Here is a 17,841-nt window from a genome sequence, read left to right on the forward strand (position 1 = left end):
GAGTATGGACCAAGTACGTACACTGCTAACTGATGACTAATGGGCTCCATCAATAGTCAATTCTTTCATTTAAAGGGTTATTGATGTAGAACATGAACCCAACCATTTGACTTAGACCTGTGACAAGTACATAATTCCTTTTAAGGTATTACAAAATAAGAATTATATATAAAGGATAGGATGTGATAAAATAAGTAGGGCCGTTTTCCATTGATGTTTATGTTTAAAACGTTTAGGTCACTCGCGAGTCGCGGCCACATTATCAACGACTTGCTATTGGTAATTACCATAACATGTCAGTAGTCATCGTTTTGCGTTATAAATTGTTTCATGTGAGCGTTAATCTTTGATTGCTAATCCACTTTTGTTATTACATTTAGGGTAAGAGTACCATAACAGTCTTGTTTGTGCGTGCGTCTGGATTAAGTATTTAAGTGGCAATGAGTAAACGACGGTCACCATGGGTGGTCCACACTCTCTCAAACAAAAGTGTGTGTAATAGATTTTGGGCTATGTGTAGTGGATGTGCTACAAAATGGAACATTTTGTGCCATGTGGCGTCCAGTCAGCAAATAATATGTTATTGTTTTAGGGATGTAGTGGTGTTGTAGGCAAATATATATATATATATATATATATATATCACACACAAGATTATAATGATAATTAATATAAAACAAACACACTAGGCGACATGCAGAACCCCCCCCCCACACGTTTCGCCCCATTTGTTGCATGAGGGGCGGTGTTCTTGCCCCAAAACCATGTTTGTTGCCGCTCAAATTTGCCCGGTACATATACCTAATAGAGTTTGTGTAGTTTTGTTGTTTTTGTTTTTGTTTATGAATAAAGTTTTAGTGTGTGTGTGTCATGTATTTCTTTTTCTTTAGCTTCGACCAAATCCCTATTGATCACTTTGGGCCACAAAATCACCATGGATCCACGATTGCACAACTAAAACTGAAACAAAGGGAAGAACCGAAGAAACACATGATGAGGGGGAGATGGCTAGCGGCCAGATGGGAGATGCTAGCATCGACGGTTTTGATGTCTGGAATTTAATAAGAGGTTTTGAAAGAAGAAAGATGAGAGAGAGATGGTATATATGTTCAAGGGTGAGGTTGTGAATTTATTCTTTATTTTTTTATTTTGTTTTATAACTAGTTCGGTCATTTAATACCCCATTAACAAAAAAAGTTAACGATACTTAGTGAAAACTAAGAACCTAATTAAGTTAAAAATCTGAACCTATAATTTGAAGTAAACATAAAGAATGAAATTTGTAATTTATTTTTGAAGTATAGTTTAATATTAGGCAGTTCAAATTTCTAGATCTATCAAAACTCTAACTAGGTTTAAGTGAAAAATATAAAATTTGATTGGAGAGTAATATAATTATCCAAGTGGATTAGAGTAGATTAGATATATATTATGGTGAAGATGAGGATCTTATAAGGCTGAGGGGTGTGGGGCGCTAACCTGGGCGCGAGAGCCCCTCCGCTCGCGCCCCCAGGCGCTAACCCCACACCACCGGGGTGCGAACAGGGCGCGAGCGCGAGCCCCCAGGCAGGCGTGAGTGTGGTCGCGGGAGAAGAGAGAGAAAAAGCTGGTGTGGATGCCCAAAAGAGCCGTTGAGCTCGGAATTAATAAAAAAAAAAACCTTAAAAACCTCTATATAATACCCCAAATTACTCCCATTTCAACCATATCAAAACACAATTTCACCTTACAAACTCCTATATAATATCCCAAACTCCTATATAATACCCAAAAATGTCTGGAAATTGGTACCCAAACCTAGATTCAGATTATATTGACGACGATTTATGGTCGTCACTAGACCAACCGATGTTTTATTCGGGGCCGCAAGATACATCCGGCTTTCAACCATCCAACATACAACCGTCTCCTAACTTTGTTGTTCCAGAGACACAAGAATCACACGGTGATGCTACGGGAGCAAGAAGACGCGTCCACCGGAAAAAACAACTTGCAACGGACGGGCCGGGACCGGCTTCGACTCCGAGGACGAAACGGAAAACCATTCCGTGGTCATCGGATGAGAATGAAGCCTTGTGTCGGGCTTGGATAGTCATTTCTGAGGATCGGCGTTGCGGTAATTGTTTTAACGTTTTTAAAAATGATTTTTAATAAAAAAGTTAAATAAAAAAGTTAACTGGAAATCTAATTTAATTATTCATTTTGCAGCCGACTACCAAAAAAGCAAGATTTTTTGGACAAAGGTTAGGGAGACGTTCTATACGCTCGTTGGGAGTACAGAGCGAAACACCGATATGATTTCGGGTCGGTGGTCCGAAATCAGAAAATTTGTCGGCTTGTTTACTAATCTTTTCAACAGGAACGCCGGTCGTATGAGACCAAGTGGCAGTGATGATTTGGCGGTTTACAATTTCACGGTCGAAGAGTGGAGGCAGGAGTGTTTGCGGAGGTATGGGATGGTGAAGACGTGGGACGATTTAAAGTTGTGGGAGAGGTTGAAAAGGTGTTCCAAGTGGGTTGAGCTGGTGGCGCCGGACCTTGATGCGGAAGTAGGGCCGAAACGGACTAAAACTAGTTCGTCTGGAGCGTATAGCACTTCCGCCGGGTCAAAACCATGGAGGTGGTCTCTAATGACAAAAAGGAAAAAAGTCGAATGAGAGATCTGGACTTCCTTACAAGAGACTTCAGTAACCTAAATCCGGTCGATCAAATGCTGATGGAAAAGCAAAAGGAACGTATCCGAAAGAGGTTGATCGAAGAAGACCAAGCCGAAGAATAAAAATAATGTTTTTTTTATTACTTTAATTTTTATTTTATTTTTAGATATTAATATGTTTTTTTAATTAATGTGTGTTTTTTTAAATAATTTATGAGTTTTTTTAATAATACGTTTTTTTAATACATTTATAAAAAAATAAAAAAAAAATCCGCTGGAGCCCCTCCACACCAGGGCCAGGGGCTCCAACGGGGGCTCCAACACCCCCTTATCCAGTTTCTCTCTCTGCCACACGTCATAATATTATTGGCTGGAGCCCCCGTTAGAGCCCCCCACACCCCTTAGCCTAACATGTAGTAGTACAATGTTGAATCAAATGCACAACGGGCATATTATTACGGATCCCAAGATAACTAATAAATTCAACAACCTAACATCCCTCTATTTAAAACAATATATTCAAATTTTATTATTTATACATTTATGAATAATAATATCAAACGTTACAAGACATTAATCAAATGCATGGAGCAAAAGAAGCTTATGGAGAAGCCATCACATGAACAAAAGTATACTTTTATATACATTTAGCAATGTTAAATTAAAAATGAAATGAATATGTCTAGATATAGAAAACATGTTTAAACTATTTCGTTATAGATTAAAAACTTTACAAATAAGTGAAACTAAATACTATGATAGGATGTCCTACTCTTCTTGTTAGCTAATAACGTCATGATCATTCACGTAAGGCCATCATGAAACACGTAATGAGGGTAGAAATTGTCGTCCAATACTTCCGTGGCTAATTAGGCATCCATTCCATCTCCCACATCACTTATCCAATTTTCCTTTCTCTTTTTCAAAACAACGGTGTCGTCCCTAGCTTGATTAATTTTTAAATAAAATGTATTAATAATAAAGATGTAATTTAAAAGAAAATGCATTTTCTTAATATTAAAACTCACAAATTAAATAAAATAAAACTACTTGAGAAAATAAATCAACAAAACAAATATAGTAAACAACACAGAAAAATAAAAACATGTATAAAACTTGTCCTGACCCCAACATTTTATAATATCATCCTTTATTTGTAGGGTAACATGTAGCTTGATTCCGGTCATTTGGTCATGTGGACTTAATGAAGAAATTGGTAATCCTTCTTATTTTTCCCAGTTCATGTTTTATTTCATGAGACGAAGCTTTTGCTCTCGGTGGAGTCTTGAATCTTTAAATTTTGCTTTGTTAGTTTGATTCGTCTAGCTAAAATTTGAAGTTGTCTTCACAAATTGCTTGTCAATATCTAGTTAATGTTTCCGTCTTTGTGGCGATCTATCCAGGTATTATTATGCATCAGATTAAGTTTGGTGGGGACTTGAGTTGGACGTCCTTGGCTCTTTTGTAATCGGAAACTCAAGCAAGGGTTCGATGTTAGGGAGACTCATGTTAATTGAAGGACAAGATTTTATTTAGCTTTATCTTTTATAACGTACCACATCATCTCGTGTTTGAAACCTCCTTGGCCCCTTAAATTCTAGTACTCTCAATACACAATTTGTGTCTAATGTAGAATATATAAACTATATACAAACTAAACATTTTTAAAAATACATATAAAGTAAAATTTAAGAAATAGGATATCTCACAATCTCACATAGCATTTTTTTATCGGATTATTACGACGATTAATGTTGAACTTGTTGAGTGTAGATATGAATATTAATTTATTTTTTTGTAAAGGCCAAATATATAAAAAAATAAAAAAGGGAAACTTCATGCTAGAAGCAGGATGCCTAACATACAAGAAAAACGACGAGATACAACCCAAAAATATAAAAATTACAAAGGAAAGTTTTTAAAGTTAAAACGACACCACTTGTCCCACTCTAAATTAGCCCGTTTGCTTCAATTTTTTACACAAAGAAAGGAAACCATCTTAATATCACAAACCGTCTACTGAACCGAGCACAATTTATTCTTATAAATCTTCGCGTTCCTTGCCTTCCAAATTAACCAAAAGGTGATAGCAAGTATAGCCCGAATCAGTATATCCAACTCCTTATATACCTTTTGTTTCTTTGGAAATTCTAAAATTTCTAGTACCGAACCAAAATTACCTACATGTGGTAATTTTACCCAATCAAAATTTAATTACAGCAGATGAAAACGTCTTATTTGAACTCAACCCTATATTTCAAAAGTTTTAATACTAAAAATTAACATTTTGTAAATAATAATAATAATATCCTACATGCAAACTTCTAGTGTACTTATATATGATTATTTGTTTGTAATAATTTAAACACATGGAATAAAATTCAAAATGAAACCATATGGTACCTCTCCAAGAATAAAAATATAAGTGTAGGCGTGGCCATTTCGTCATCTTACTCCATTATATATAATAATATATATTCTAGTGTGAGAGTGAAAGTGTGTGATATAAACTTATAATATATATATAATACAGTCACAGTCACAGTCACTGTGACTGATACCAACACTTGAAACACTGTCTGCTTTACTCTCCATGGAGGATCCGTCTTTTACGCTCCCCACAATCTCACTCTTCTGAATATATACATCTTTTTATTCATCAATATTATTACACTCAAGTTTTGAATAATAATAATAATATGGGGAAACCATGGTTGCTTTACAAGGATGTTAATAACAAGAAGCAGGCTGCTGGAAAATCAAGAAAGAGAGATCATGGAGACAAGCATATGTCGTCTTCTTCTTCTTCTTCTTCTTCTTCTTCTTCTTCTTCTTCTTCTTCTACATTTGGTGGATGCATGAGTGCTATTTTTAATATGTTTGATATTCATCATTATCATCATCTTCCATTTCATCAACCTTCTTTGATCTCTCAATCTTCTGTTAATAATAATATTGTTCATGAAGAACCAAACGTAATCCTCAAAGGTATCTCTCTCTCTCTCTCTCACACACACACACAAGGTTTAGTTTGTATTTAGGGGTCAGCTATACACACCGTCTTTGTTTCAAACAGATGTTTTGGATAGAGGTTTGAAGAAACACTAAGTGAACCCACAGGCAGATTATAGATAATCTGGGGGTTAAGTAATGTTTCCCACGGATGAGGTCTAGCAGAGAAGGTTGTTCTTCTGGAGACCTGCAAAACAGACACCGTAAGCTCGTCACTGAGAAGGGGGGGTTCCTCCTTGTGACCACCCTCCGGCGTGAGAATCAGACTAGATTGCTCTGAATATAAGTGTATATTAAGAGATTGCTAGATAAGATTGAGATATCAGATTATGTCCTTACCATTCCAAGGTGTTGGAGTATTTATAGCCGAAGGTAGGTTTCCAAGCAGGTACAGCCGGCTGAATAGTATTCCTGTTCTACCAACAGTGGACTACGCACAGGCCATGCTGGTTGGTGGATAGGTTACGGCCAACAGTAATAAGGTCGGCTGTATACTGTTCCTTTACTGCCGGCTACGCACTGTTCCACCAACTGTAGGCTGCGCACGTCCCATTGTAAGGGTTGGTGAGTAGGCAGCGGCTAATAGTGACAAACAGTACTAGAGGGTGCTCCTCCTCGTATTGTTGTCGGTGAGCTGTCACCCTGTGATTAGTTCATGGGCTGCTCTGGTCAAACTGTCTGTTCCGCCCATACCTTATTAGGTATAGTACGAAAGACCTTCTAGAAGCATACGGACTGGCTCATTTAGGCGGGAGTATTCCCGCCTTGCTCATTCCTTCATGTGACAACTGAAGTAACGAATGCCTTGTGCGTGTAGCCTTGCTGTTAGTGCGGGTAGCCTTCCCTGATGGCTTGTATCCGCAGCTGCGGGAACAGGCGGGGTACTTCACCATTGGGAGGCTTTCCCTGCGGGTACAGCTGGCGTACTGCGCGTAAGGTTCTTTGAGCATGGTGGGTCCTGCTGGAGCAGTTGGTCATTGCGCAGACGTCCCTGTTTAAGGTGAGTCTTGCGGGTCCAACTGGGCTCTACTGGGACCTACCTCTTCAAGTCCCCCCAGTCCAATGTTCTTCTCATGAATTATTAATAAGTGAGGTGAACTTTTGGACTTAGCAAGGGGTTTTGAAAAGGGTTTAGTTTTTCGGTTTTCCGTGGTGATTCATCCCGCGGTTTTCCTGATGTCACGCAGAAATTCCCGACTTTTCTGCTTGATCTTTGGGTGTGAAGCGGGTAGGTTTGTAACCTCCTCGCACGTCAGGAGCGTTGAGTCCCACTTGTGTGGATTCTCCATGGGGTCTTGGTGGTTTTCGACATAGTGATCAATCATGCTAAAACCACCAATTCCATCTTGGAGTTTCAAACAATATAGTTCTCAACGTTCCCGTCGTGCGGGAATGTTATTCACGTTTCCGCAAGCATGGCCCAGAAGATCCTTCTTGGTTTGAATTCCCTGCAGAGTGCCAAGTACGTGAAGGGTTTTGCCTTGACACTGTACTCGCACTCGTCTTACGGTTACTTTACTTCCAAGGTATTCCTGGCGTCAATTCCCTGCATGTGCTAAGTATGTGAAGGGTTTTGCCTTGACACTGTACCCGCATCCGTCTGATGGTTACTTGGTTGCCAGGTTATTCTTGGCTTCAATTCCCTGCGGGTGCTAGGTATGTGAAGGGTTTTGCCTTGACACTGTACCCGCATCCGTCTTACGGTTACTTGATTGCCAAGGTAAGGGGTATTTTCCCGCTCACTTTTGAATCTTTTTGAATTTTGAATTTCGAAATTCGAAGAGTTGGTGGAATGATAGGAACAGTCCAAACATCTGAAACGTCGTGCGACGGTTTCTTTTGACTGTGTCAGGACGTGCAGGAAGTTATGGTGACGTGACAGTACATGGTCATTCCAGACGCTTTTTCAGGCGCGTGGGCGCGATTTTTCGGGCGCGTGGCCGCGAAATTAATGGTATGCGTCCTGTCAACAGCTGTTGCCAGCTTGCTTTTTGCCACGTGTCACAGTTTCATTGCACCTTTGTTTTCTCTCTCCTCCGCATTAATTTCATCGCATTAATTGCGATTAGTATATAAAGAGGGAGAGGGTTCTTTGTAATCCACACTTTCAATCTTCTCTTCATCTTTTAAGCGATTTCCGGCGAATACTCATCCTTTTCAGGCAAGCATTCTCCCGAAATCGTTTTCTTCTTTTCTTCACAAGATGTCGTCTCGGGATGTTGAATCTACAGCCGATGATAAGAGTACTGCTGGCGAGTACCAGTGTGCTCTGCCTGGCGATCTGTACCGGTATGTCGTCAGGAAGTTCATGCTCGAGTCTCTCGAGCCTGAGTTTCCCGAACCCCATCATACCGTGTACGATGCCCCCAGAGGCAAGATCGGGGTTTATGCAGCATTCTTTGTTTATGGGAATCTTAGGTTTCCATTGACAAAGTTTGTTTACCGTGTCCTTGAGAGGCACGGTGTTCATTTGACCGAGTTACACCCCATGGCGATCGCCAAGATTCGCCACTTCGAGTGGGTGTGCCGGATACTGGGCGTTGAGCCCTATGTTGACCGCCTGATGACCTTCTATACTTGGAGGTGCATCCAGGGGTGGTACACGTTTTCAACCCGGATTAAGGGTTTAAAGATCTGCGCGACCGAGCGCAGTCTTCGCTCGTGGAAGAGGGAGTTTTTCTTCATATCCGCTCGCGCCATCCCCATTGCCATGAAATTCAAGAACGGGCAAGCACTTCCGAGCCTTCACGCCTCCAACTACCAGGAGGCAGAATGGTTTGCGAAGATATCTCGGGTCCAATCTCCGGTTTACCGGTTTGCGGAGTCCGGGATGGTGATGCTGGGGATGAGCCGAGTGTGGAAGGCTGCCGATGCGCAAAAGATCCCAATCGTCCTCGAATACGGTTCGAACTCTGTTCCTTACGGTATGCCTTTTTCCCTTTTCTTGATCTTGAATTTCTTCTAACTTCTTTCCTTTTTATTTCAGAGGGGAACGACCTGCAGTCGCTCCTAAACCCGCGGGAGGCTGACGGTCCCGCACGGATGGGTACTCGCGCTCTAGATGAGAACGAGTTGCCCATCCTTGAACAAACGGCGGATCGGTTCGTGGAGGTCTATCCGCTAGGCCATGAGATCCTTAGCGCCCGTCGGCCAGGTAAGGCGCTCTTCGACCCTCGACCCCTCAGTGTTGAAACCTCTGCCGGAATTCCTCTAATCGTTTGTTCTGATGAGGAATCCACAGATGGTCCTCCGTTGGTGCGGAAGAAGAAGGCAGCTGGCGGGAAGGGGAAGGAGAAGGCCTCCACTGCCGATCCAGCGCCTCGGTCTGACTCGGAGACCGAGAGCGAAGAGGTGGCGGGGAATCCCGGTGGTGATAAGACCACTGCTCCGGAGGCTGCGACTGCCACCTCCGGAGAGCCCAAGAAGACGACGGTAACCGGCGCAAAGAGGCCGGCTCCATCGGGTTCGTCCCCGCCTCTCCGTACCTTCAGGCTCAAGAAAACCCGTAAGTACCATTTTCTTTTGCTTTTATCTTCATAGCTTAATATCGTTAACACCTATCTTCTTTACGCAGGCGTGGATGTTGACGCATTCCAGGGTGGAGCGCAGAGTGGTACCTCCACGCCAATGACGGTAGGCTTGGTCAGCCTACCTGAGGCGTCGACCCAGGCGCCTGCGCCTGCTTCCGCTGGTTCAGTTGCTCACTCCTTTGAGCCGACTGTTCCAGTCGAGATGACGTCACCGCCGGCAGTGAGTGCGATTTTTACAGCATCTTTCACTGAGCCGGCGGTTACTATTGCTGCGGATTCCGCGGCAGCGACCGCGGCGGCGACCACGGCAGCTGCTACCATGCCCCCGCCATCGGCAACGACGGCCGGTCCATCAGGTACGCATGGGGCTTCCCGCCAATCTTTGCCACCTTCCCATCTGCCTGACCTCTTGGATGGATTTCCTTTGGGTTCAGGTGATGGGTTCGGCGGCTATCGGCCGGTTATTGACCCTACAGGTGCGTAGGGTTCTTCTGGCCCATTTTATACATATATATTTTATCATCTTTTCCTAACTGCTTTGTGTTTTTTGCAGTGTCGGATTCCAATGAAGTGTATGTTCCCCGATGGAACATTCGCCGAGGAACAACCCTTCGCACCCCTGTGGAGTGCGTGGAATGGGCTCGTCACGCTGCTCCCTGTGGTGCGTTGGGGGAAGCCATGGCTAGCTACCAGGAGGGTAGACTAACCAATGAGCTTCGGGTTCTCCTGGTCCGGATGCAGCCGCGCGTCGAGCTGCTTTGTCGTGAAAACGACAAGTTAAAAGCAGCTCGTCTCAAGGAAGTAGCTCAGGCGCGGGCTGTGCGGGAGGAGAACCAAAAACTTGCCGCAGTGGCTGCGGAGAAGGAGAAGGCCTTCAAGGCCCTCGAGGTTGAAGTTCAGGCTCGACTCGAGGCCCGTTCCAAGGCTGCCCAAGCTGTTAATGAACAGCTTCGGCTGGCTAAGGAAACTGCGAGGAACGCAACCGAGAGGGCCACCAAGGCTGAAGCTATTGCTGAGCCTCTGCGCGTGGAGAATGAAGAACTTAAAGCCAAATTAGAGGCTCTCGAGCAGGCTCATGATGCCTTGGCGATGGAAGACGCCAAAAAGCTCCAGGAGATCTTGGACCAGAGGGGGGTGCTTGACCATACTGAGCGGAAGCTAAAGGGCGTCGAAGAGGCTGCGGCTAAAGAAGTGTTGCTTGCCAACCTTAACAAGAGTGAAGCTGAACGCGCCCGTAACGAAACTCAAGCATCCCTCCAAGAAGCTCTAGCTGCCAAGGAATGGCTTCTTCGAGAAGCGTTGTCTCAGGTAAACTTTCATGTCTTTACGCTCTTCTTTGTAGATAGAAAGGGTGTTGACACTTGTATATTTTCTTATGTAGGTTGTGCATCGGGTTTTCTCAGAGACCTCTTACGACGATGCTATGAGCGCAGCCCTCAACGCTTCTCACGAGGATGGGGAACGGGCCGGCTTCCTGCTTGGTCTAGGGTTCGTTGAGAAAGGCGTCCCGCCTTCCAACTTCCCTTTGTATAATGTGGATACTGAAGCTGCTTATGACCAAGCAGTGAACCAGTATGCCGCCTTCCCGCATCCGGTGGTGGAGAAGGTGAATGAAGTCGCTGCTGCTGATGATGGGCTAGCTATCCTTAAGGCTTTCCTTGAACTGCCACGCTCAACTGACGGCGCTGGTCCAAGTGGAAGTGGCCCTGAAGCCTGATCCTGAAGATCCCTTCCCGCTGCTAGGATAGATTTAGTTTGTACAGATTTACTTACTTGTAGGCGGGTAGTTACCCGGCCATTCTTGTAACGAATATTTATGAAATATAAATCTTTGTGCGGCTAAGACCGCTTCTTTCATTGGATTCCTTGCTTTATAAACGTTATATGACTTGCATACTTTAGTTTAAATTAGCAATTTTCCAAGTGTTTTAGAATAAGTTAACATTTGAACGTGGTAGATAGGTGTGCAGTTTTGCTTCCTCTTCCGTGATTGTGCGGGTAGAACCGTCACTTGCACGTAGTAGGATGGCTAAACTTTACCATCTGACCTGCGTGTAGGTTTTCCTCATCTTTTGAGGATAAGTTAACCTTTGAACGTGGTAGATAATAGGTGTGAAGTTTTGCTTCCTCTTTCGTGGTTGTGCGGGTAAGACCGTCACTTGCACTTACAAGGATGGCTAAACTTTACTTACATCTGACCTGCGTGTAGGTTTTCCTTATTTTTAGCGTTGTGTTTATGCGGGTTTTGCCGCCTTCCACACGTAACGACTTACTTCTTCCCCATTTATGCGGTGAATACCGGCACCAGTGTGGGAAGTTCATAAGTATAAAAGGTAAAGTTAACACATTATGAAAGGAGAATCATTTCCATTAGAAGTGGCTCTAGGCATTTTCTTTACAAGTTTTGGAATTGATCTACATATAACATTTGCGTAATTGAGCTCCATTCCATGTTCTTGGGATGGGAGTGCCATCGAGCCTTTCGAGCCTGTATGCGCCCTTTCCCAGGACTTCTTTGATAATGTATGGCCCTTCCCAAACCGGGGCCAGCTTCCCCGGGCGTTCTTGGTTCGAAGCCTCGTTGTTACGCAGTATGTAGTCTCCTATATTGAAGTTGCAGAGTTTTACCCGCGTGTTGTAGTACTTTTGCATTTGTCGCTTGTAGTTCTCTTCACGCACTGCGGCTAAGTCTCTGCGTTCCTCGGTTAGCATAAGATCCAACCATCTTTCCGCATTATTGTCTTCTGGCTGAATCAAGACCCTTGGTGAGGGTAAACCAATTTCGACCGGGACCATGGCTTCAGTGCCATAAGTGAGGCTGAACGGGGTTTCTCCCGTACTGGCCTTCTTCAGCGTTCTGTTTGCCCAAAGGACGTGCGGAAGCTCGTCCACCCAGCCGGATCTGTGTTCCAATAGTCTTTTCTTTATGCCTTCGACGATGCTCTTATTTGCTCTTTCCACCTCACCATTACCTTGCGGGTGTGCCACTGAGGTAAAGGTGTGGGTGATTTGTAGTTCTTTCAGCCACTGTTGTAGCTTCTTGTCAGCAAAGTTGGTGCCGTTATCGCTCACCAAATTTTGTGGAAGTCCAAAACGACAAATAATAAATTCCCAAATAAATTTTTTGATGTGTTTCGCTGTTGTTTGGGCTAAAGGTTTTGCTTCTATCCACTTGGTGAAGTAGTCGATGGCTACCACTAGGAACTGAACATTTCCTGCTGCTGTAGGAAATGGGCCTGTCACATCGATGGCCCACTTCTGAAATGGCCATGAAGAAGTGACTGGAACAAGTTCATTCTTCGGGCGGTGCGTGTTGGGTGCGTAAAGCTGGCAAGACCTGCATTTTCTGATGTATGCCAGTGCATCCGTATGCATCCCCGGCCAAAAGTATCCCGCGTTGTTTAGCTTGGCAACAACAGCGCGGGGACCTGCGTGTACTCCACAGATGCCTTCGTGTACTTCCCTTAGGAGGTAGTCAGCATCTTGGTTGTCCACGCATCTTAAGAGTGGGCCAAGAAAGTTACGTCTGTAAAGGATGTCATCAATGAGTTGATAATTCATTGCTTTACAGCGTAGTTTTCTTGCCTGTGTTTTGGACTCCGGTAGTGTACCTGTCGCAAGGTATTTTATTATTGGTGTCATCCACGTTTCCGTGCCTGTTTGGATGACACAAATTTCCTTGTGCGGGACCGATGGTGTCTCGAGGAGTTCAATGCGGATATCCTTTCCTAAGTGGGTGAAGGCTAATGATGCAAGCTTGCTTAACGCATCCGCAGATTTGTTTTCACTTCGCTTGACGTGTATGACTTTGCAGTCATTGAAATCGCGCATAAGGGATTTTGCTTGTGCGAGGTACAGGGCCATTGTGTCGTTCACGGCCGTGTACGTCCCGTTGATTTGATTAGCTACTAACATGGAATCCACATGGGCTTCCAAGTTTTTCACTCCCATCTTACGCGCAATTCTCAGCCCAGCCAGGAATGCTTCATACTCGGCTTCGTTATTCGTAGTTGGAAAATCCAGTCGAATAGCGTAAGTGTATTCTTGGCCTGCTGGGTTGGTTAGCTTTAGCCCTGCGCCTGAACCCTCGTTACTGGCTGCTCCATCAGTGTATAGTCGCCAGACATCATTGATGTCTTGTGCTGGAGAGGGTTGAGCCTCTTCCTGGCACTCTTTTTCCCGCGATGCAGGCACTTCTGCATTAAAGTCGGCCAGAACCTGGCCTTTTATGGCTGGTCTTGGCTTATACTTTATCGCGTATTCCCCCAACTCAATTGCCCATTTGGCTAGGCGTCCCGATAACTCGGGTTTGCCTAGAACGTTTGCAAGTTTGAAGTTTGAGAGAATGGTGATTGGGTGACCCTGGAAATATCGTCTTAGCCTGCGTGAAGCGTGTATTAGTGCTAAGACTAATTTTTCTAGGGTAGAGTACCGGGTTTCTACATCTGTTAGGACACGGCTAACATAGTAGATTGGCATCTGGATGCCTTTTCGTTCTACTAGCAGGACTGCCCCGGTTGCTCTATCAGTTGCGGAGAGGTATAGGATTAATTCCTCTCCCGCTTTTGGTGCTGTCAGCGTTGGGAGTTCGATCAAGCGTGACCGAATCTCCTGAAAAGCTGCTTCCGCTTCAGGTGTCCAGCGGAAGTGCGTTTTCTTTAAACAGTTTCTCAATGTTGACACGAATGAAAACGACCTATCCGCGTGGTTTGCCAAAAAGCGATTAAGTGCCACTAGTCGTCCATTCAGTGTCTGAGCCTGTTTGATGGTAGTAGGTGATTCCATTTTGATAATGGCTTCGACCTTTTCAGGGTTCGCTCTGAAGCCATCTTTAGTGACGATGACCCCCAAGAACTTCCCTTCTTCCATTCCAAAGGCACACTTGCTCGGGTTGAGCTTCATGTTTATCTTCCTGAGCGTGTTGAAAGTTTCTTCGATGTCTTTCAACATCGCTTCTGGGTCAGGGCTTTTGATGACCAAGTCATCCATGTAGACTTCCAAGTTCCTCCCAATTTGGGAATGAAACTCTTTGTCCATCAGGCGTTGGTATGTGGACCCGGCATTCTTAAGTCCGAATGGCATTATTTGATAACAAAATGTGCCATCGGGCGTCCGAAAAGCGGTTTTGTCCTGATCATCAACGGCCATGTGGATTTGATGGTAACCCTTATACGCGTCCAGGAAGCATTTAAGGCGGAATGGTGCCAACGAATCCACCTTAAGATCAATTTCAGGTAACGGATAACAATCTTTGGGGCATGCTTTGTTCAAATCCTTGAAATCTATGCACATGCGCCATTGTTTGTCATTCTTCGGTACCATAACGGGATTTGCAACCCAAGTTTGATATCTACTAACGCGTACGATGCCTGCGTCAAGGAGTTCCTTGACTTGGGTTCTACACGCGTTAGTTTGTTCTGGCCCCATTACTCTGCGCTTTTGTACGATCGGCGTGACAGCCGGATCGCATTTGAGCTTATGCTCTGCCTTACTCCGGGGTACACCAGTCATGTCAGCTGGTGTCCACGCGAAGATGTCAGCGTTCCTTTGTAATAAGCGTTTAAGTAAGGTGCGTGTGGGACCAACAATTGTTGGGCCAATGGTGACGGCCTGGTCCGGGTACTTGCCGTTGAAGGCCCATCTTTCTGGTTCGGTGATGGTTGGTTTAGCCATCTTTGGTTTGGGTTTAGATGAGACAGATGCGATGCATACCTGGGGAATGCCGGTGATCATCGCTACACCCTCAGCTGTTGGCCATCCCATCATGCCGTGGACTGAGGATACCACGGCGTTGAATCTTGCCATCCCGTCTCTCCCGAAGAGAATGTCGTACGTGTGGTGTGGCTTCCTCATCACGACAAAGTCCACATCTTCTGTGCGGGAGTGTCTCCCATCCGCAAGAGTGACGGGGAAAGATAGGATACCCAGGGGGGTGTTTGTGCTGCCATCAAACCCTTCCATCGAGGCGCAGATCGTTTCCAGGCGCTCCTTGTCTTCGTCATCTAGCTTGTCGAAGAACTGCCTGTACATCACCGTTGACGAGGCGCCGTTGTCAGCAAGAGTGCGGGAGGTGATGTAGTGCCCCAGCTGGCTCTTGATGATGATAGGGCCTTCTTTGCTGGGTCCTCCTGGCACTCGCGGGAAGCGCACCTCAGCTTCCTTCCACGCACATGGTTCTATCGTTCGCCTTTTTCTTCCTCTCACGTTACCATGAACCATGTTGATGCTGATGTCAACGGGCTTCCTTCCGTTGCCTCGGTACTGGTTGTCGGTCCGTCCTCCCTTCTTGATTGATGCCACCAGGTGTGCCAGTCTTCCATCCTTGACGAATGCTTCAACAATGTCCTTCAAGGATGTACACTCTTCCGTGTCATGACCTTTTGTCCCGTGGAAGTCACAGGATTTGCTCTGATCCGCATTAGGTCGCTGCCGGATCATTGGAGCTTTTGGCCACGGTAGCTTTTCAGTGGCAAATATCTCCGTGACGCTTTTGGTGAGTGGCGTCCACCGGTGCTTTTGGCTTGGAGGGTGCGTGTGATTTCTTCTGCCAACAAGAGGTTGAGAGCTGGATGAGGTGTCAAAGTTTACCCTTGACTGCCAGATACCTAGCTTCCTCTTTTTGTTCTGCCGGGCGATCCGGACATTGTTCTCTCTTGTCTTCTGCGTGTAGAGGTGTGTACTCTGGGGAAGATCCCTTCCCAGTTGCTTTTCTGTCTCGGCAAAGCGCTTTGCCGCCGTCATGATGGCATCCCATGTTGATGGCATGCCATCCTTACCCGTCAATGTGCGGATAAGCTCTGGGTATTCGGCGCCTTGGATGAAAGCGGCGCGAACCAGATCTTCACTTATGTTGCCGAGACTTAGCTTTTTGGAGTTGAAGCGGGTGATGAAGTCTAGTAAAGATTCATCCTCCTCTCTAACGCAGTTGAGGATCGTCCACTGTTCTTCAGTGTATTTCCTCTGTTGGCTGAAGTGTTGGCTGAACTTGTTCTGAAAGTCCGCCCAGTCATATATGTGGTGGACCGGTAAACGATCGAAACATGTCCTGGCCGCTCCGACCAGAGTCATCTGGAACATGTAACACCACGTGGGTTCCGTCCAGTTGCTGACGGTAGCCCCCGCAATGAACCTGTTCAAATGGTCATCTGGGTCGGATAGACCATCATAAGTGCCAATGTTGGACATTTGTTTGGCACTTCTTGGGGCGATTGCTTCCGCAATGTCCCTTGCGAATTTTGACTTTCCTGCATTTGTAGCAGTTGGTCTAAAGGTTTTGGAGAAGTCACGCGGGTTTCTCTCCGCATTTGTTGGTTTAAACGCTTCCCCAAAATTCCTTTTTGGTTGGAAGTCCGTTTCCTTACGCTTCCCTTTCGCCTTATGGCGAGGGTTTGCGTCGGTATCGGATTCTTCCCTCTCGTCGTCTGAGTACTCGCACTCACTGTTCATATTTAGGTGTTGGCGAGTATTGCCGAATTCGTCAGCCTGTTGAACTGAACGCAAGCGTTCATCCAATTCAGCTTGGAACTCTCTTTGACGTGCTTCGGCCCACGCCTTCACTTGATCTAGTGTTTGGCGAGGGACCCTTGTTCGTTTTTCCAACTGGGCATCAGTGAACCCCAGTGGAATGTTTACTGCACTTGCCCCGGCTTGGGTAGCCGGGGTAGTGTTCGTAAGATTTGTATAACCGCCGGTGTTCCCAGTTACTGGGGTTGTGGTCACCGTGGTTTCTTGGTCACTTACTGGTCTTGGGACCGGAGTAACGTTAACCATTTCTTCAGAAACTTTGAAAAGACTAAGAATTAGTTCTAGCTTTTTATGCACGGATGGCGCCAATGAAGAAACACTAAGTGAACCCACAGGCAGATTATAGATAATCTGGGGGTTAAGTAATGTTTCCCACGGATGAGGTCTAGCAGAGAAGGTTGTTCTTCTGGAGACCTGCAAAACAGACACCGTAAGCTCGTCACTGAGAAGGGGGGGGGGTTCCTCCTTGTGACCACCCTCCGGCGTGAGAATCAGACTAGATTGCTCTGAATATAAGTGTATATTAAGAGATTGCTAGATAAGATTGAGATATCAGATTATGTCCTTACCATTCCAAGGTGTTGGAGTATTTATAGCCGAAGGTAGGTTTCCAAGCAGGTACAGCCGGCTGAATAGTATTCCTGTTCTACCAACAGTGGACTACGCACAGGCCATGCTGGTTGGTGGATAGGTTACGGCCAACAGTAATAAGGTCGGCTGTATACTGTTCCTTTACTGCCGGCTACGCACTGTTCCACCAACTGTAGGCTGCGCACGTCCCATTGTAAGGGTTGGTGAGTAGGCAGCGGCTAATAGTGACAAACAGTACTAGAGGGTGCTCCTCCTCGTATTGTTGTCGGTGAGCTGTCACCCTGTGATTAGTTCATGGGCTGCTCTGGTCAAACTGTCTGTTCCGCCCATACCTTATTAGGTATAGTACGAAAGACCTTACAGAAGCATACGGACTGGCTCATTTAGGCGGGAGTATTCCCGCCTTGCTCATTCCTTCATGTGACAACTGAAGTAACGAATGCCTTGTGCGTGTAGCCTTGCTGTTAGTGCGGGTAGCCTTCCCTGATGGCTTGTATCCGCAGCTGCGGGAACAGGCGGGGTACTTCA

The sequence above is a fragment of the Bidens hawaiensis genome, unplaced genomic scaffold, assembly GCF_021521415.1.
Source record: "Bidens hawaiensis isolate Kalapana, Puna unplaced genomic scaffold, B.hawaiensis_p1.1 tig00004595_1, whole genome shotgun sequence".
In the NCBI taxonomy this organism is placed as follows: domain Eukaryota; kingdom Viridiplantae; phylum Streptophyta; class Magnoliopsida; order Asterales; family Asteraceae; genus Bidens; species Bidens hawaiensis.